General features: G+C 48.4%; 1 long non-coding RNA gene across 4 annotated transcripts in view; it reads left to right on the plus strand.

Annotated features, from left to right (window-relative positions):
• The window catches only part of LOC135312134 (uncharacterized), a 73,964-nt gene that overhangs the window by 28,305 nt on the left and 24,910 nt on the right, over positions 1–20,749 (plus strand). For 3 of the 4 annotated variants that reach the window (XR_010371805.1, XR_010371803.1, XR_010371804.1), the window contains exons 5-6: positions 1,459–1,584; positions 3,411–7,860. This is a non-coding gene — a long non-coding RNA (uncharacterized LOC135312134). Of the gene's footprint in view, positions 1–1,458; positions 1,585–3,410; positions 7,861–14,427; positions 14,583–15,856; positions 15,952–20,749 lie in introns of those variants that run through there. The other variant, XR_010371807.1, reaches the window with a different exon arrangement.

The raw sequence follows: 20,749 nt of genomic DNA on the forward strand, positions 1-20,749 counted from the left end.
CTAGACCTCAACTATTTTGTCTTTTCTTATAGTGAAACCTAGGCAGGATTAAATAACTTCACAGTACATCCAACCAAAGAGTGCTAAACAAGTGCTTCATCATTCTGGGAAGCGAAACTCAAGCTTCTCCAGTGTGCCAGCGCAGCAGATGCCTTCTGAAGCTTGTTTGTAAACTATGCGGGCGCTCCTCTCCTGGAGGTCAGGGAGACATGTCTGTGAACATGCTCTGATGAATGAGAGTCATGAACCACTGGTCATTCTCAGTCCTGGATGATCCTATGAGGCAATTCGGTTGCTTACTGTATTTCAAAGACAACAGTGGATGAAAGGCACTGTGGTAGCCTCTAGACACTCCCAGAAGGTTAAGGACCCATTTACCAATCAAGAATAATGAAATTTTACACCTTTTAGAAAGCACTTCAAGATCTGCTTGTGATAAGTGCCTTAGAGAAGCCAAATATTGCTATTATTAATTCCAGTGCCAGAAATGTGTCCACACCTGGCAGTAGATGAATGCTACCATAAAGAAGTTACAATCCCATCAGCCAAACAGTGGCAGAAAGGGTGTATCCATTCCTCCCTAGCATGTGCACCTAAGGCAGGTTAAGTGACTCACTCAAGGCTATGTAGCAATATGTGGAAGAGGTGGGACTGATTTCAGTGCCACATAGCTTGAGGCTGTGCCTTCAGTGAAGATCAGGTTAGCAGAGCAAAGCAGTCCTTACAGGGGAGGGTCCTGAAACCTCCTGTTCTCCATGCAGAGCTATGGTCATGCTGGGCAGTGAGCCTGTGGTGAGTGAACTTCCTTCTGTATTAACTACAACAATATTTTGTTGCTTTTTTGGCTCACTTATTAGCACAGTTATTGAATCACTGCTGGGACCCAGCACATTCATATAAATACCTTGGACAGAGAGAAAGTTTCCCCTAAAATATTTTTTGGGGTCCAAAAACTGGGTTCTTCTATGCACTCACCTTTTACGTGACATCTGCGCTTTGAACTTCTGTTGGAAAAGGAAGAAAACATTTCAGTTTGAAAGCCTGAAACTAGGTGAGGGACATTGGACTTGCCCAGCCAGATAGCGTGTGAACAGAACAAGAACCGGGTACCCATCAGATCTAACGCCTATCCTTAATTAGACACGCTTTAATCTGTGGTGATTAAGTAAATTAGAGTTCAGTGGGAACAGGGAAGGTGCTCAGCACCTTGGTGAGTCATCTGCTTGGTGGCTCCACTGTCAGTGCCAGCCTGAGGACCGGAGGAGCGGATGCTCCTGTGTGCGGTCCTTGGAGACAGCACCGAGGCGAACTGACGGAGCAGTCTAGAAAAGCTTGTCTTGTTGAGGATTTGGTCAGAGATCAAGAGAGAACCTCATTTTTCAGACACATCAACCTCACGCTTTCTATGAAGAGCAATGAAAATAAGTTTCATGTCCCAATCTGTTTCTGTTTCTGCAGTCCCATCGCTGAGCTCAGCTTCACTGTACCTTGCAAATTCCCTGATGGGTCTGCTCCTGCTCCCAGTGAAAACACTTGACACTAGCTCAACTGAGAACAGACATGGATTTGTAAAGCAAAACCAAGGTAGGTTTCTTTTGAGAGGGGAAGTATTTTTCCTAGAGATTTTTTTTTTTCAAATAATTTGTATTTCGTTATTGCATTGCTGAGGCCCTTTTTTAAAAACAGACCTATGAGCTAGGCAGGGATCCTCTTTGCAATGTTTTTTTTTCTATTCCTCTTTTACCCCACTTTGTGCCACAGAACTGCTCCTCAATGGGTGCCATTAATAAAGAAATGCTTCCTTTGTCCCCTCCTCCTTCAAGTCAACCCAAGGGAATGAGATAGCACTTTAACAAGTCATTATTAAAGTGATGGTAAATATAAACCCTTGTTGGAGAGCTGTGGTGTAGGAACAGATTGCCCAATTTTCTTAGAGCAATGGAGGTGTGCATGTCATTAATAAAACATCTTGTTATATGTTTTTTAATTACTTTTCTCAACTCAGTTAAGATTGTTACCTCTGCTTACATGAAAAAGCAGATAACTTGAAGGCTCTTGTAATGAGCGTTGTTGGAGCCATCATCTGCCAGAATATCTTGGTAATTAATGGTTTGTTTAAATTTCAGTGCATACTTGTCTTTGCATTCTCGACTCTGACTGTTGCTTAGATCCTAATGGGACATTTGTAGAGAAAACGGGAGGGCAGTGGGAGTTTAATTCATCACAAATGCTCATCAGCCAGGTGTGCCTCAGTGGTGTCACGTCCCAGTGATGCCACTTGAGAATGGCTGTCATCATACAAGAAAACAGCATCTCTTTGCTGGGCATCTGGGCTGGTATCCTCTGGCAATTTACGGTGCCTAATGCTGACATGTGGATTTATGAATAGGACTAAACACCTTATGAGCTAAGATTAGATGGATTTTTTTTTTCTCTTGGCTCCTCTGAGCTCTGAGCACCATTTTGTGTGATGGCACAAGGTGTCTGTACAGGAAGGACCAAGAGATCCAATACTACTAAATCTTTTCTGGACAAACTGGCACCTTACCCTTTCAGCTCTTGGTCCAGCTAGGTCTGGGCCCCAAACACTGCACTCATTGTGCTCTTTCCCCTCTACAAAGGGGCATGAGAAGTCCTTTATCCTTGTCCTTGCTGCAGCCTTGCAGCTTATTTGTGCTGCTGATTCACCTGCTTTTATTGTGAGACTTGAAGTACCTGGTCCTTGTGTTCCCCACCTCCAAAATCAGTGCTGCTTCTGATGCTCAGTGAAGTAAATAAGTGCAGACATAAAAAAGGGCTTCTGAGCCTTGTAAATACAGAATACATTTTGAAAATATGATCCAGACACAGCTCTGAAATTCTCAGAAAACATAAAAAAGAAGAATCCTGTTAAAAACAAAACAAAACAAGAAACAAACCCCAATAAAAAATTATTGTGACATATATCTCAGTAGATGCAAATCCTGAGTAGATGAAGGGACCAAGGGGTCTGCTCACACTGCTTCGAAGCCAATGGGTCATGGCATTAGCTTCATCGGGACTGTCACTTTGTGACCAGTAAAGCATTTAGTAAAATGGCAGTTTGACAAATCCTAAAGTGCAAAGCTAATTTCAGTCAATGACATCCCTCTAAGACTGGTAGATGAGTGCATATCTTCACTGAAGAGGTTAGCATTGTCAGAGGCTGTCAGTGGAACAAGGAATAAAAACATTGCTGAAAACATCACCCCCTCCATGCCTTGAGAATAAACAGTGAGAAATTCCTCCTTGGAGGGTGTTTGTCTGTGCCACAGGAAGCAACGGCTAGAGCTGAGTTCTCAAATGGTAAATAGAGGTTTTTATACCTCAGTGACTTTATGACCCATAATAGCTTTCATGGTTCTCTGCTCTAATCAGATCTCATGCTTCAGGACAGAAAGCATCCTGGCACCGGGAAGGAATCTGTCCTCCACACACCACAGATGCCCACAGGTGACCAACGACAAGGTGCATCGTGTAAAACTCCCCTCTGAAACATCCGCTATCAATGACTGCTGGTACCATTTTTCAGCCAAAATGTTGAGTAGCTGCTAATTACAAGATGACAAGTGAGCGGCTCGTAATTGTGTTGTTGATTATTTTTGGGAAGCCCCGTGTCACTGTGGTGACAGCCTAGAAGGAGAGAGCATGCAATGTTAGGTGCTTTTGGGAACTTTAATTTATAGAAACGTGCTGTGTTCCCAGCTCCCATGGCATCAGCTGCGAGGGCTGCTGCCTTCCAGCTGCGACGCTGAGCCAGTGGAGCTGCACAAAATTAATACAAGCAACGATAGGGAAAAGGGAGAGCAGTCCCCTGGGCCTGGGTGACCGACGGTGACAGTGGGTGGATGTCTTCTCTGTCAAGATGGAGGTTTGCAAAATATCCAACTTGTCTGGGTTGCTTTAACCTATTTCTTTTGGGTGTTCCCAGGAAAATTGGAGCTCTAGACATGTTGGGATGGCAGGAACTCAGAGAGGTTCCCCCTTCCCAAGGTCTTGTCCTTTGACAGATCATCAAGCGGGAATCTCTTTGCAAGTTACCATGGGTGGGAGTCAGCATGCAGAGTAAGGCCTAAATTTTGGTGCTTTGGTGTAGATGCCTTCATGTGAGCCAGGTGCCTAAGCCTCCATCTACGGGAGGAACTCAGCTGCCTGAACCTGGTGCCTGTAAATGCATCATGGGTCTTGGACCTTTGGCTTGGACTAGAGGGTCTGGACAGCAGTGAAAGACACTTGGTGCAAAGCAAACCTGAGCGGCAGGGCTGGAACCGTGCTGGTTTCTGCCAAAATGGTGAGGAACGGCAGCATCTCTCTCCCTCTCTCTCCCTTTCAAGTACCCATGGCTTTTCTCTTGTGTTAACTGTCATCCTCCTCCTGTTTCTGTAAACACTGTAATTCAAAAATAGAAAAAGGAGAACGAAACAAAACAACTGCTTAAAAAGCCCTGTGAAAAAAGGGGAACCTAAGATATAATTATGCCTCTTGGATGATATTTTCCCCTGATAATACTGGAAAAATACTAAGCACGTTCATGTGATGTTCTAGTGTGCAAGGATCTGCAGCATGTCTCCCTCCTGCTTGCTCTCCCCCTTCCTCTCTCTCTTGCTCTCTGTTTCAGGAACTGACAGCATTTAATGTTGATGTACCTAGAGGCAGCTCAGATGTGATCCTGCAGCACTGCCATGCTCTGATTTAAGGATCAGTCCATAAAACCCACTGAACACACAGTCACAGCATTTGACCCCAGAAAAAAATTTAGATTTTCAACCCTCTTTCCACCATCCTTTGGGTTTCCGGCTCATTTCTGGGTGCCTTTGAAGGAACAGGGAAACTAAAGAGATTGTGATGTTGAGCCATCCCCGCTCCCATCACAGCCCCGTTTCCCCATGAAAGCAGGCAAGTGCTAGGAGCTCGCCGAGCAAGACAGGAGCACTTCTGCGGGCTGGTGGCTGGATGCAAGCGGTGGCAGTGATGCACCAAACCGGGGGTTGAATTTGGGGGACAGGGCACCGTGGTTTAAGTGAGGTCTAAGTGAACGTAAGGCTTTTGCACCTCAGCAGCACGCGGGCCAACAAATAATCCCCTCCCAGCTACTTTCGCTCCTGCTCTCGTTGGCTGGCCGATCAAGCCCCGCTGATAATTGCGCTGTCAAAGCTCTGCAGGAAATTCCCGCTGCCTTCGTATGGAGGCTTCTCCTGACACACTCCTGGGGTTAGAGGATCCCAGGCTTAATTTATTCACTGTTTTCAGACTCAGGTCCAAATAAGGACTATGCTTTCTCTTTCACCTCTCCCCTGAGGTCTGCAGTTGCTGAAATCCAAACCCTGCAGCAGATCACCGTGTTTTGCACTAATTTAACATGAAGCTTCAGGTGCTTAAACATTTCTGCAGTCTTTGAGCACAAAAGTGGCCTTTTTTCCTTTGCCTCCTCCCCCTGTGTTAATCAAACACTGTGTGTGTCCCTCCCCCCCCAAAAAAAACCCCCAAACCAAACCCAAAAATAGAGGAAAGACCTATGTTACTTATTTCTTTGACACATTTCATGTTTTTAAGTGCAGTTTTCTCCACCAGGTTGCAGGAAGGCTCACTGCTGGGCATGGTCCTCAGCAGGCTCTTGAAAAACCAAGGTGGATTTAATGCTGGTGAGAAAATCTGAAAGCAGATCTGTGTCCCAAAGCCCAGAGTTTGAGTGTCGGATGTTTGCACATCTCAGCACTGGGGACCTGATCACGGCTCTGATGATCCCCTGTGGAGTGAGGCCTTGGCAAAGCAGGCTCAAGTCCTCCACATGGGGTAGATGGCCCCATAAGCTTGTAGCGTGTTTATAAAGCTTTATTCTTTTTAAAACTGAAGACTCCCACCTAGACTGGCACTTCTTAAATAGTTGTGGGTTTTTTTGATAACTCTTAACTTGTCAGATAAAGAGACAAAGAAAAAGCAGCCCTTTCACCAAATAAGGTGTAGTTCAGTGAAAAGTTAAACCTGAAAAAAGTGGAGACACCAATAAAAAAACCCCGAAAATTAATGTTTTCATCTTTTTAAAATTATTTTTTAACTTGTTGTTTTGAAAAGGTGCTTAAAATCAACCAAAGATTCTTCTTCCCAGCTGCATAGGTGTCGTCCTAAATTCAACCTCCCATGAAAATTCAAGCTGCCTTGTCCTCATCGGGGTTTTAAATTGAATTAGTTAACCCAATTAGGAATGCTTTTTGCTTTTCTGTGTTTGGTAGCGACTGATAAGCCTGCAGCCGCAGAGAAGCATGGGTTTGATTCAAGCTGCTGCCTGGACCTGCACGTGGAATTGGTTAACCATGTGCAGGAGAGCTTTCCTGAGCCAGACCCATATTTCCTGCATAAATGATACTTGTGACAAATACCTGGTGTCATTGATATTCTATTAGTTTCCTTCACTGAAAGATCAGACAGCTTTAAAAAGCCAATAAATTCCCACAGATTGTCTCTGAAAGGGAGAAAAAAAGATTCCTTGGCAGGCCACACACCATTAAGCCCAAGAAGTGAGCAGTGGTTTATGGTTAGCAGAGCTGAGGTCACTACTTTTGGACAGGTGCAATTAAGATTCACTGAAGCAACCAAAACCCACTACTTCTTCGGGTGCTGGGGCAAAGACACCTTGTTCAGACAGCAGCAGCCTCAGCTCAGAGCGACTTTCTGTACTGCTGCAATTCCCAGCCATGCTGGTCCTGGAAGCATACCCCAGTGTTTAGAGACAGAAGCCAGCATGAATCCCACTTTAAAAAAAAAAAAAAAAAGCTTTATGAAGATCCAGGGCTATTTCTCTGAAGCCAGAGCATCTGCTTGCCTTGTAGACTAGAGGCCATATGTATGAACCCATTTTTTTTGTCTTGGAGCGTTGTTAACCTTCTGCAGCTGACAACATGCCCACCTTGTGGTCACCACATCTCTGTCGCTCAAGGAAAGGTCTCAAGCCACGTGGCTTGCTTTTTTTTTTTTTACACAGGGGATCAGTATTTGTGGTAAGAAATTGCAGCAGCTCCCTCATTTCCCGTTGTGCTCGGGAGATCTGGCTGCTGGCAGTTTTCAGGTGCCATTTCCTGATGCTTGGGTGTCCTTGCATCCATCTATCTGTTGAAATGATTTCCCCAGAGCTTGCTGTAGCTGTAATCCTTCAGCAAGTCCTTTGTTCCCACTGTTCTGCTTATGCCTGAGAAATTATGTTATTCATGCCCAGATATATCTTTCAGCCATTTGGACCCAGATTTTGAATTTCAAGAAGCCGCAGTTTTTTGGGTTTGTTTTTTATATTTTTTTAAATATCTCTGGGTACAGGTAAAACAGATCTTTTTAGCTAAATACAAGAATAAATGAATATGCAGATTTTTTTTTCTGAAGGTCTCGAGCACAAATGCTAGCTTTGATGAATGACTCATTCCCTTTGTTATAGTAGCATTGTTGAAGCTCTGGTGTTTTCAGGCTATGAGCAAGGCAAGGTTGGGAGGAGGAGTTATTGTCTTTTATTAGACTAGATGATACAGTTGGAAAAAATCAGGCAAGATTTCAGGCATGCAATCCTTTTCTTCAGGTTTGGAGCTGCTTCTGCTGTCTTTGAGCTGACTACGAGAACAGCCATTGCAATATTTGACTGAGTTTAGCCAAAGTCAGCACAGTTGTCCTCAGTTTTTCTTTCTAACCTGGAGAAAGAGCCCTGGAGCTCTCTGTCAGCATCACCCTAAATTCAGCCTCATGCTAAAACTCCGTATCATTTCATCCATTAAATGATAGCAGCCCCTTTGAACATATTTGCCCACAGGTCTGTTTAGCTTCCAGTTGCTCTTTTATACCTGATAAATAAAAGCAGTTGGAGAGAATTAATGACATTTTTGCCTTCTTTGTCCTGATGTTCGGATGAAATCTCAACATTCAGGTAATTCCAGCCCCGTACAACCATTGCACAGGAGGAAGAGGAGGGAGGGTGGAGACACTTGGTGCAATTTAAAACTTCTGTCCAGAATAACTGGGGAAAAAAAAACATCCCCAAATTGACAAACCTCTGAATAAACTTATCAGGGATGATCCATTTCAGAGACACCCTGGGGCCAGAAGACTTTTCTGTCTGCTCCAGCCCCGACAGAGGCAGGAGCTGGGGAAGGAAGGGCACGAGGAGGGGGGACCCCCAGCTTGGGGCAGCTCGGGGGCAGACTGTGCCCAACCGGTTTGCACATACCTGGCTGCAAGGAGGAAAACTTCCAGCCCCCATCGTGATACCGTCGCTAACATGAGGCCGTGGGTGACGCTGCATCCAGGCAAGGTGCTGCCTGCGATGGGTTCGGGGGAGATAACCAGGTGGACCCCCAGGTCCCTAAGGGTTTGCATGGGCACTTGTGTTTTTCAGGCGAGATTTCTGCTCTCAGCCAAGGCACGCTTTGCACACTCTCCAGCCTGTTTATTTCAGCCTGGCTGGGTGCAGGAAACCATCCTCCTCCTCTCCTACTGCATCTGACTCAGAAAATGTTTGGAAATCCCAGGTTTCTTCTGCCTCCTGCCTCTCCCCCTCTGGGTAACGGGAAGCTGAAGGAGAAGCAAACAAAGGCATCCTTATGCTTGGGACAGCTGACGGGATGCGGAGCTGCGACTCCTCCTCTCCTCCTGCTGCCCTCCCGGGGATCTGGCCTCCCTATTGTCTGCAGCAGCTCCAGGGATGTTAAAGGCTTCCTTGGCGTGGCTTTCACATCCAAGCAAGGGCTGGGGCTGACAGAGACGCTGTTGATATTAATTATGCGAATTGTGGTATGCACTTGAGTCCTTTGCTGTGCCTGTGGTCCATTGTGTTTGCTGCTGCGCTTTGATGGGCGAGGAGGTTATAAAGCTGGAGGAAAAGGCACAGCAGGTATCTTGTTACCCTGTTCGTCTGCATTGGTGTGCTCTCTCCTGTCTTAAAATTATCTTGCAAGTTTGTTGGAGCCAGAGTTTCCCTTTCTTATGTTTGTGTAGCAGCGAACACTGCAGCACCCTGCTCCATGCCCAGGGAGCATCATTTTAACTGAAACAGTGCTGTTTTACAGCTGTAATTCTGAGGGAGAGAGGATGGCAGCGATTTGTTTCCAAAGTCCCTTGGAAAAGCAGGGACCAGACCTGGATAGCTCAAGTCTGGACCTACCACCTTGGCTGTGGCACCCAGCCTTGTGCAATCACCTGTTGAGGGGTAGGGAGGGAAGGGAGGTGGGCTGGCGTGGCAGAGCTGGGCTGCCTGCTAAACACCACCCTGCAAAGAGCAGCCGAGACATTCTCCAGCTGGAGCTGGTCACAGCAGGATACGACTGCAGGAGCGGTGACATCAAATAGTGAGGAAACAAGCACCGCACCTCAATGTGATGAGATTTGATTTAAATAAAGAGGACAACTGAGGCTCTGCACAAGGCAGAGCAGATATGGGACTCCTTTTATCTGCCTCTCAGGACTCCTATCTGCAAGCAGGGATCAAGCCCTTGCTATTTTGTATTATTTTTTTTAAATAATGGCTTGGATGCATGCAGAACTGATTCGGTGCTCCTGCTGCAGTACTGGGGTGTCAGGGACACAGGAAAAAATTTGGAGTCTCTCGGTAGAGCCACTGCACATATTCAGGTTGGCACCCGGGTGAGGTGAGGAAAGCATTTCTAAGAGACCTGTTGGGGAGGTTTCTGAAAGTGTTTTCAAGCCTGTGACCTTGTCAGTTGAGCTTCCGAACCCTGTGATGGCCAACAAACCTTCATCCCCTTGTGGAATCCTCACCTTCTTTATATAAACTCAAGCCCCGGGCAAGGGCAGTCAGCCGAGCAAATACACACAAATTCCTTCCTTCCCTCCTTCCACGCTCCGCTCTGCTCAGTGCACAGGCCCAACATGGGGCCTTGGAGGGAAAGGTCAGGACCATTTGGTGTCCTCTTACTTTGGCTAGCGAAAGGGTGTCTCTGGCTGTGCAGCCTTCTAAAAATAACTCGTGCTTGCAGAGCAGTTTAGCTCTCCACCACGTAAAGGAATTACAGGATGGGAATGGTCTCCAGCGAGGGAGATGGCCGAAAGCGGTGCCATGCGGCACGCCGCTTCTCTAGCAAAACCACACATATGTTTCCTTCTCTGTGCGAGCATCCCTCGTGCTGAGAGAAGGGCTGAGAGGGAAGGAGAGACCTCAGAAAGCCTCTCACAGCCACCTGCATGGGTCTCGCGTGGTCTCACATGGGAATGCAGACCCCCAGGAAGGGCCGGTGGCCGGGTGAGGAGCCCCCTGCTACAGGCCCCCGGCGGGTGGGCTGGCAGCGGCGGCCGGGGGACTCTGGCACGATGCTTGCAAGCGGGCAGTGTGCCACCTTGCCAGATGGCTGCGGTGTGGGTATGCGAGCAAGCAGAGCGCCGGCGCGTGGAGAGGGGCTTCAGGTAGCCATGGTCTGGGGAGACCGTGCCTCCTGTGAGAGGACCACGGGCTGCTCAGAGTGACAACAGCTCCCGTGCCGTGGAGCTGCTGGGTCAGGAGCACTGCTTGGGGCAGGGGGTGAAGATGTGGGAGAAAATCCTTTGGGAGCAGGTCTACCTGCTAGAGGCAGCCCCTAGGAGGAGGCACCGAGAGACATTTTAGGGCTTCATTTAACTCTGTCAGGACCCCGAGGGGTCTGGCATCATGGAGCAGGTTTCAGAGGTAGCCTTAGAATTGGCATTTTGGGCTTTGGTGAGGATGTCCCATCATCAGAGCTGGCCAGTAGAGACCAGCCCACTTAAGTGTGTACTTTCATCTCTTTTTTTTTCTTTGGCTTACCAAGCAAATATGTCCTGTGACAGCACTTGTCCTGTGATTTCGAATACTGAATCCAGCTTGATGTTCTATGAAAGGCATTTCTCACTTGACTTTTCCCAGGCACTTCTGTATCAACCAATTAATTCCTCATCTAAGCAAGCCTACAAGTGAGCAAGAGACAGGAGAAAAATGGGCCAGGAAAACCTGGAGTTACCCTGGATTTCAAAATCATGGGAGTGTTTCTATCATGTTGTTGAGAGCTTGGAAGATTTCATACTGAATGCTGCAAGCAGCTCCCCTGGGCACAAGGAGGGGGATTTCAACCCGAAGGAGCATGCAGAAGAGATCTGTGAGGAAGGTCAGAGGAATGGAGAGTCATCCCTAGGAGAAGGGGCTAAATCCTCCTGGTGTTTTAGATGGATTTCAGTCATTATATAAGCAGTATTATTTTTTATGGCTGCCTAAACCAGCTGATTGTGGGATTTGAGAAATCACTGGCCATATATTCTGTGCTGTAATCAGGAATTAATTTGGCCGATTGCCTATAGCTCTGTGATTGCATCTCTCCAAAAAGACAGCAGGGCCTTATAGTATTTCTTAACTGAGGTCTGTGGAGGGCAAATACTGGGAACAGTCATCCATTTCTGACAAGGCAGAGCAAGAGATGGTGACAATAAATAAAGTGGAGGTCAATCTGATTTCCTTTAATAGGCCACTTGTGAGAAGGAGGGGGTATGAGTGTGTGTGAATGACCTGACATTGCCCAGACAACCATCATATTAACCATCCCCTCCTCTTTCAACAGGTAAGAGTGTAAAACATGCCCAGTGTCCTCCCACACCCAACAGGGCTTTTACATCCCCAGTGCAAGCCAAGCAGAGCACTGGAGCTGTGGAGGTGGATGTCAGGAACACGGGGCAGCGCTTGTGTGTGTGTGTGCCCCGCATGGTGATGGCTCTCTGGATGTGTGTACACCAAAGCCTGGGGAAAACTTCTTTATGGGAGAGGGAACTAAGAGCTCTCTGCGCAGTTACTCCAACAAAAAGCCCTGGGCAACTGCTGTGCTGTAGATCAAAGCTATGTGAAAGCACAGCAGTAGGGGCAGCTCTGGTGCTTACACTGGAGGACAATTCATCCAGCCTGGATGAGCTGAAAAATAATAAAAAATAGAAGTCTTGGTGGTAACCTGGGAAGGCTGTTGCTTCCCCAGGAAAAAGATCCACATAAAAACCTTCTTGTCCTCCTGTTTCCTGCATGAATCAGAGGGAAAGACACCGTGCTGGGAGTCGTAATTTCAGTGCTAGTCCCAGCTCTGCGCTTGTTCCACTTGTATTCTGCCTTTCACTGTCTACTCTCTGTAAGATGGGGATAATCATACTCAAAAAACATTGCAAAGTTCTTCCACAATCATTTGACAAACACTGAATGCTTTTATTAAATGTGTGTGTTGGATTTACTTGGACGACATCCTAACCAACATCCATCTCCCAAACCAACCTGATGTGAGCAAACCATTTTTCAGGCTATGAAACGGTAGCTGTGGTGGGCAGGAAACAATTCAATTATCTGATCGGCCATCACGTAGAAAACACCTTAGGTCGCAGGCAAAGAAGGATCCCAAAGGCTGATCTGATCCCTCTTTGCTTGTTAGCCTCTACGTGCTGCTAGAAACCCATTTGCATCGTGATCTGCAAGAGAGGGGAAAGCTGGCCAAGGGAAGCAATACAAAATCTGCATCTGGAGGTTCATTTTGCAGGGAGCTGCAGGGACTTTCACACACGTATAGAAACTTATTAATAATAAACAGAGTCGTCTGGAACATTCATACATCCTGCGTATGGGTTACTGCTTCCAAGTCAGGGAAACTGAGCAGATGAGCAAAGAGGGACTGAAGGGGTACACGGGAACGTCGGCGTAGGACAGTACCCAGAGCCGTGACTCAGAGGAGGGGATGGGGAATGGCCTGCCCCTGATTCAGGAGAGCCAGCCCAGAAATCAGAGCCAACAAAGGCTGTTATCGTTGGCAACTGTAATGAAATTAAAGAGATGCTTCGCTGTCCATCATCAGGTGTGTCAGTTTTCAACACTTAACTGCTGGAAGTTAAGGACTTTCTCGGCTGCATTTCCAGTCGCTGGCTTTCAATTTCGGGCACAAGGGAGGGAATTATGTTAGAGGCATTGCAGGTGAGATTTCCTCCCTCCTGCCATACATTTCCGTGGCAATGCATCAGTAATGAGACTTTATGCATAGCATCTTTCTTGCCAAAACACAATAATTAGTTCAGCTCTTTACCTAGTTACTTGTCCAAAATTGCTCTGGGATATTGGGACAGAGACTAAGCCAGTCCTTTTCTTCGGTATGTGACAGCCACACGTCACACACCACATCACATCACAACCCCTCCTTGCAGAGGTGGGGTATCCGAGGGGCAAAGCATCGTGCTGAGAACTCACCAGGAGTCTGGGGGCTGTGCTCAGCCTCTCCAGGTGTGGTCCCAGGGCTGTCCAGGCTTTTCTTTAGCAGCCCAGGGTGAGGAACGGATACACTGGGCACATTCCAATGCACTGCAATGCAATGCAAGTGGTGTTGGATAAACCCTACTGCACCCTTTGCTGTAGGTTCAGTCCTGGAGTGAAGAAATGAACAGAACCACACAGTGTGAGAGCAACAGCATATGAAGCATGGGAGGACTTAAGAAAAGAGCCCCTTCACTTTCATATCCACATAAATATATGTTAGATAGAGATACAGACTCCTTTTTGGCATTTGTCAGGCAACAGCAGTTTTTCAAGGCTGTTTCTGACGGCGTCATATGGATTTTCCTTTTACAACCACCTCTCTCGTGGAAATCCCCATTGGTCCCTGCTATTCCAGTGAAGGAGACTGTCTAATTCAGCTTATTTTCCCCCAGGAAGATCCAGCTGATTATGCAATAGCAATGTGTACCAGCACGTTAATGGCAGTTGGCACCTTCCTGGACTGTACGGGAGGCAGGGGATATTGCTGTCATTATGGAATTAGTCATGCTTGGAAACACCGCAGGGTTTGTTTAATCCAAGGAGAAAATAAAAAATATGTTGGGGTGGGGTAGAGAGAGGCAACAACTGCAGTTTTCTGAGCAAGGTGGTGAGGGAGCCGTGACAGGACCCCAGCACCTTCACTGGTGGGTGGGTGTCCCAGGGCCTCCCCATGCTGTGGATGCCTGTGGATGTTAGTGGGTTTTAACTAGCTGCAGCTATTTCAACCCCAATTTGGGTGGAAAATCCAAATTTCAAATTTGAAAATGTGTCAAAAATTTCAAATTTTGCTCTTTTTTTGTTCTGTTGGATTTTAGCTGGTATAAATGGTCAGGTCCCTGCAGACTTCTGTGGGAGGAAGGGTCTGGAGGGAAAGACCCTGCTTCCCCTTTGCTGCAGGTGCTTACCTAGGGGACATGTTTCTGAAGAACCGGTAGTCATGAGTTGAGGATGCTCTCCTCCTGCTGCCAAGGAAAGGACGGGTCCGGACCAATGCTCCCTGCTCTGCTGCTCTCCGGCTTTCATTGCAACAATGCACCCAAGTCTGCCACTCTGCAGGTCCCCTCTGCCTCCCCCTGGCCTCTAGTGCTTTTATGGGGTTAAGTACCACTGCCACATGCTTCCGCCAGCGTCCTCTCCTCCAGAACCAGAGCTCCAGCCTGAGGGACCACCAACCAAGTGATCTGGGTCTGACCCCTAGTGCCTGACCATCTCCTGGCTGAAAGAAGAGGTGTGTTGGCTGCAGGTGCCCCACGGGTGTGTCCAACGCCTTTTGACCATCCTGGAGACATCTCTGCAGGTAAGCTTGCAGCAGCTGAGACCCACACCCACTCCGCTTGCTCTTCAGCCCATCAGGGCTTCAGGCACCTCTGTTTCACAGCTGCAGTTGTATTCAAGCCCTCCACATGCCCCATGCCACCGGCTGTGTGCTTGGTGCCAAGGAACAGCTGGGATCATGCCAGCTGGAGATCATCTGCCTCCAGTCTCCTCCTCCCAAACCAAGACGTAATAGTTTTGCAGCAAACTCAGTAGCTGCTTGTCCCCCACCTGTGCCTGCATCAGTGCTGCTTAGATTTCACGTGCTGTCAAGGGGCTTCAGATGCTGCCAGCTGAGCAAGCCCTCACAAGTCCAGGAGAAGACTGATCTAGACTAAATTAACGCACAGACAGATCCCCAAAGGTGCTACAAGCCGCTCAGCCCAAGGGAAATACTGCAGCATGATAAGGCCATAAGGAACATAGCCAGAAGTTTTGGCCCAAGGGGAAGGGAAGTATGTTCCTTCTGCAACGAGCTGTCCCCACCATAACTCATCTCGTGAGTTTTCCTGCTGTGTGCAAAGGCCTGACAAGGGACATTTTCTACCCCGCCGACCCAGTTGCTTCTGGTACCACAAAAAAAGTTGACCGCAGCAAATCCTGCTGCGCGGTGGAGCGTGTCCCCCACTCCCATCTCTGTGGACATGGAGGAGAGCTCCCATCAGCCGTCTTCATCTCTCACACTTGGTGAGGGGAAAGCAAGACATGCTCCCCTGCTGGGTACTGTTAATTAACATAAGAAACCATACCAGAGGCTACGAGGCATTGAACTGGAGTGTAATTGGCTACATGGGATTTGCTAAGTGTTTCGGTCCGGACAACAAGCAAGAAGCCTAAGGGCCAGCCTCTGTTGAAGAGCTACCGTATGAAAGGAGAAATCCCCTGGGGGATGTTTGGTGCTGCTGTCCAAGCCCGCGGGTCGTTTTGTGCCTGGCACAAGGCTGTACCGGGATGTGTGCAATGGCCTGGTTCCTGCTCCCTGCCTCGGGGTGCCAACAGCACCAACATCTCTCTCCTCCTTGCTGCAGCTTATTTAATATTTGTGCACCCAAATGCTAGGGAATATCCTAATACTTCATGTGCTGAAAGGTCCAGAGCTCTGCTGAGATATTTTGCTGCCTGGGTCTCCTTTCCCCTTGCACCGGGCTCTGTGTAGGTGCTGTCACTGGGTCGGTCTGGTCTCCTGCATGGGGATGGGAACAAGCTCCCCAGCTGATGTCTTGGTGTCTCCTTGTCACCTCCATTTGCTTCTCCCAGGCACGGATGGCGGGATGCCCTGGGTGAGCACCGGCACTGGATTTCATCATGTCATCTCCCTTTGCAGGCCACGGAGAACTAGTGAATGCCAAGAGGTAGGTGTCAAAAATATGCCAGATGAATCACACCTCTAGAAGCACCTGGTTTTGTCCACTGAGCACCCAGTGGCTCGATAGAGGTGTCCAAGGTCAGTCCCAGAGAGATTGTAACACCCCATGGCACCCATGGTCTTTAGGGTCTGTCAGCCCGAGGTAGTAAATATCTTATGCTGCTTCTGGTCTCCATGGGCGCCTCCTTGTAAGGGGCTGAAATGAAACATGCCTGGTTTTGTCTAGCCTTTACTGGGATAACAAACCCACCCATTTTGAACTCTAAAGGCTTTGGAAGCCTAGGACAGAGGGATTTATCTTCAAGAGGCTAAACCAGAGGCTGTAAGACAACCCACCTCTCTTGGATAAGCCAAGAGGGGACAAAAATAGCCTCAATCCCACCAGAAGCCTGAACCTGCAAAAGCCAACGGGGCTTGTGATTCATGCCATGGCTGGCTGCCCTGCTGCAAGGCTCACGCAGGACCATGCGCAGCCGCGAGCGGAGCTGTTGGGTTTCTGGCCCGGCTGTCCGGAGCACCTGCAGGAAGGATGCACCCTTTCTGGAACACGCCAAGACTTGGAAAGGAGTGTCATGTCATGCCTGGCAGGAGGAACCCGCTCCAAACATAATACAGCTTCCGTTCAAGGCTTCCTTTGCTATCTTTGCCTGTGCGGATGGGGTAAAACATGTTTTTATATTTTGCTTTTAAGAAAACCCAACACATAATGAAACATAAAGCAAAGGACACCGGAGGCAACAGTAGCAAAGGGGTGATGTGGAAAGGGAAAACAAGGCAGCAACCAAAAATCTATCACCTGCTGTTAACGTTAAAGGAGTTGTTTGGTCTTGTTACTACTGTGTGTGCTCTCCTGCTTCCAGCCTGGCAGTCCTTGCCTTTGGTCTATAAAAAAGGAGTCAAGATGACTCATAGAATGACGAGATAAAGGCTCTAGTGACACATTGAGCAACACCAGCAGCTTCACGGTCAGGATCTGGGGCTGTGATCAGCAGCAGGCAGCTTGGGGAGGAGCAGGGACAGGTGTGACAGCCCGTGTGGCAGCTTTGGCACTGAAATAATCCTTTCCAGGACTTCCCACCTGGAAGGAGACTTTTTTCTGCACTGATTTTAGGCATCTTCTTCCCCACCTTGATGGAAGAGGAACAGACCTGTATGGCCAGAGATTGAGAAATCCCCGAATGAGTAAAAAAACAAGAATACTCTTTGCTCACTTAATATTTGATGAAAGCCAGTTCTGTCTCGGCCCAGAGTGATTCAGTTTAGCCGCAGTACGCAGGGAAAATTTCTTACATGCATTTGTAGACAGAGGCTGTGACTCTTGGGTTATGCTGTTATCTCATGAGCAATCACTCTCGTCCATGCTGGCATAAATGGGCAAAAGTCTGGGATGAGGGAAGGGGCTCTGGGTGCAAGGGAAACCCCAGGGATGGTTTTGAATGGCAATTGCAATCGCCTGCGTTGAGATTTGCCCAGAGGCTGGGACATAAATGCTCATCTCCTTTGCAAACAGGGTGCGGAATTCTGTAATCATCCGTCTTACCTCTCAAAAAAAAAAAAGAAAAAAAGAAGAAATTCCTTGGGCAGGAAAGCTTCAATTTTTCCCATTCCCTGTGCTTGCAGTAAATAAAAGCTGCTCCCTGCTGCTTCTCTCACCTCTCTGATCTCTGGTGTTTCTCAGCCCCGGTCTCACACCAGAGGTTTGAGCTGTGTTCTGCAGCTAAAAGCAGAGAAGATGGGATGGGGCTTTCTGCAGGGCAGATGCAGCCCAGGAAGGCAGACAGTACGTGTGGCTGGGGTGGGATCGCAGCGGCTGGACTCACTCCCCCTGGCTGGAGGCACGTCACTGGGGCCCCTGGGGGGGGCTCTCATCCCTCTCTGCTTTTTCTCTCTTTGGGAGAGAGGAACTGGCACCTCCCTCTGGGGGGTGAGATCTTACCTGGGCTCCCTGAGGTGACTGTCACCCAGGTGTGGGTAGGACTGTGCCCTGATATTTTGGTAATTAAAGGTTTTACTTCTTGAGAGAGCAGAAGATATGGGGCAGGGGTAACACGGCTCCTCTGAGCCCCAAAGCTTTGGCCACGCTCTCTGGCAAATCAGCTCTCCTGAATTTTAGCTGGGAAAGTCTTCCAACTCCTCTGAAAATCCCACCCACAGGGCATCACATGAGGTCTGCTGCATTGCTCTGATTGCCTTCCTTTGGGACTTCTGTGGTGATGCAATGGCCTTACTCAAGCAGTGTCATTAAAGTGGATAGGTTCACACACCAAACTAGGCAGGGCATTGAGAAGATCAAGATGTTTTTTTTCTCATGGCTAGGAGCAGCTTCTACTCATGGTTATTCCATATCTGGAGGACTTTGCTGCCTTTTGGATTCACCATGGGGTGGTGACCTGAGGGTAGGTCCCACGTGGGACTCTGCTTTAGAGGCTGGGTTTAGAGACAGCCATAAGGTGCTGATGAGACCTACGGACCATCATGCTGGATCCAGCACTGGGTGGCCACTGACAAAGAGAAACCCTGGGGTGGCTGTAGCAGGTACCCTATCTCCTTTCCACCTGCAAGACATCTATCTAGAGCAACGGGATGACACATAAATAATGGCACTGGCCAGTTTCTCCCAACAGCATGGGGCGAAATGGCACTGACTGCACTGTCAGCTGAATTTCTCATCTGCAGGCCTCATTTCTCCTGACGTACTGCTCTGGACATGATGTGAGGTCCCACTAATGCTGTTTCCCCAGAACTAAATATCATTTACTCATATCTGACATCACTGGAATTGCTTTTTTGAGGTTGGTGCCACGGCACAAGTTGTCCAAAAAATGAAGCAGATGTTTCAGCTTTCCAAAGGGAGAATCTATCATATCAGTTAAGGACAGTTAACTGAAAGAGCCAGTTTCCCATCCTTCTGAACTAAAATACTGTGTTTATCTACCTTACATGCAGCTTCAAATGTGTCTTCCCCAATACGGGTCATCGGTACCTTACGGATTTAGCCTCAGTGTACATTTATGAGGAAAGAAGGTAAAAATTAGACAGCTTTTCTGGTCTTTTGATCAAGGTAGGTTATCCTTCCAAAAGAGGTTGTTGTACCTCAAGCAAGCCATGAGCACCAGACGGAAGTTCTGGCATGGTGGCCACTTGGAAGTTAGACTGAGTGAATGCAAATCCACTTCTAGCCTTGGCAAGGTCCGTGGGTCTCTCTGCTCTGCCCCTTGGCACCGGGAAGTGTGGAGCAGAGACTGGTCAACAGCTACAGCTTAATTTTGCTGAGCATGATGCTGTAGCACACTGCACTAGCCTAATGCAAGGCCTTAAGTTTAAATGATGATATGCAGGAGAGTCCCGAAAGGGCCTTTTTATATTGGGTTTTAAGGGCTTCTGTCTCTGTCTTAAAAGCACATCAGCTACGTCCAGACTGCTAACCTAAACAAGACCAGGGCCAGAGCTGTGACCCACAGTGGGCTCCGGTGATCACCCACAACATGATCCATGGCATGTGCGTTGTCCCAGACCAATTAATTCTCCTGCAGGTGGTACCCAGCATCATTCCCAACACACAGGCAGGACACTGCAGCCCTGTTTGGGATAGCAAGGTGAGGATGTGAGCTGTGCCGTGCAGAAAGCTGGCCCTGACCCATTTTATTTTTGAGTACAGACATAGGATGCAGGCTCACCTCTACGAGGGAAAGCAATGCCCTCCCCAAAGAGAGCCAAGGGCACTGTTCCCCTGCAGACCTGCCTGGGCTTTGAGGGTAGATGGATGTTTGGGGAACTATAAGCCAAGGCAAAAATAAGCTAGAACAGACTGGGAACAAAGCCCAGCTCCTGGTGGGCTCCCTGGAACTCCCCTGGAGTTCCTCAATGCCTCATTAGCCTCCTGAACACCTTGTCCGGTCTGCCCAGAAACATGCGGAAAATTTCTCCTCTGGACCAAGAGGCGTCCATGAAACTCCTGGCAGGGGCCTGGCTGCCAAGCCTGGCTTTGCATTGGGACCTGTCTCCACCACCGATGTCCTAAGTCACTGGTGCTGAGCTCCACTCACACGCCTCGTGAGTGAGCTTTAAGCTCTTTTTTTAGCAGTCATAAAGACCCAAATAAGCACTGGACCAGGTTGGGTTGAGACAATGGAGTGGGAGTGATGAGCAGAGTATGGCCATCTCTCTGCTGGGCAGCTACGGGCAAGGGGTGCCCACCATTCCCTTCCATGGCTGAAGACTGGTCTTTCAGACTGCGTGAGACACTCCACCTCATGTGCTGCTGATGGTGACCACCCAGCCTGCAAAGTCTTCTGTAAGAGACAATTTTTGAAGAAGATGGGGGGGAAAGTCCCCATGTTTGTTTGTTTCTTCTCTCTGTGTTTGGAGAAACAGCATTTATGGAAGTCAGTTCAATTCCCTGTCTTGCCTTGGCTGCTGTATTTCTCCCTGTCCTCACTTCAAGGAGGAGTTCAGACAAGTGCTTGGGCCTGATGTTAAACCCTGGGACACGGAGGGAGGCACACTGGGAACGGGAGAGCGGAGCTTGGAGCATGCAACGCCACATTAATGGCTGCCTCTTCTGCAGCTCTTCCCATTGGGAGACATCAGCATGCTTTAGTCCACCTCTGCCTTACGGACAGGGAGGTGGAGGTCCAGGCACAGCTGGTGGGAGAGGTAGGGATGTAAAGCAGGTCCCCTGCGGGGTGCGGGCACCCGCCCCGGGGATGCGCAGCCCCGGCGCGCTTGCAACTCTCACCGACTCTGCACAGCTGCTCCCGTCATCTGCCTGCATTCAGAGTGGC

The sequence above is a fragment of the Phalacrocorax carbo genome, chromosome 2, assembly GCF_963921805.1.
Source record: "Phalacrocorax carbo chromosome 2, bPhaCar2.1, whole genome shotgun sequence".
Taxonomy (NCBI): Eukaryota; Metazoa; Chordata; class Aves; order Suliformes; family Phalacrocoracidae; genus Phalacrocorax; species Phalacrocorax carbo.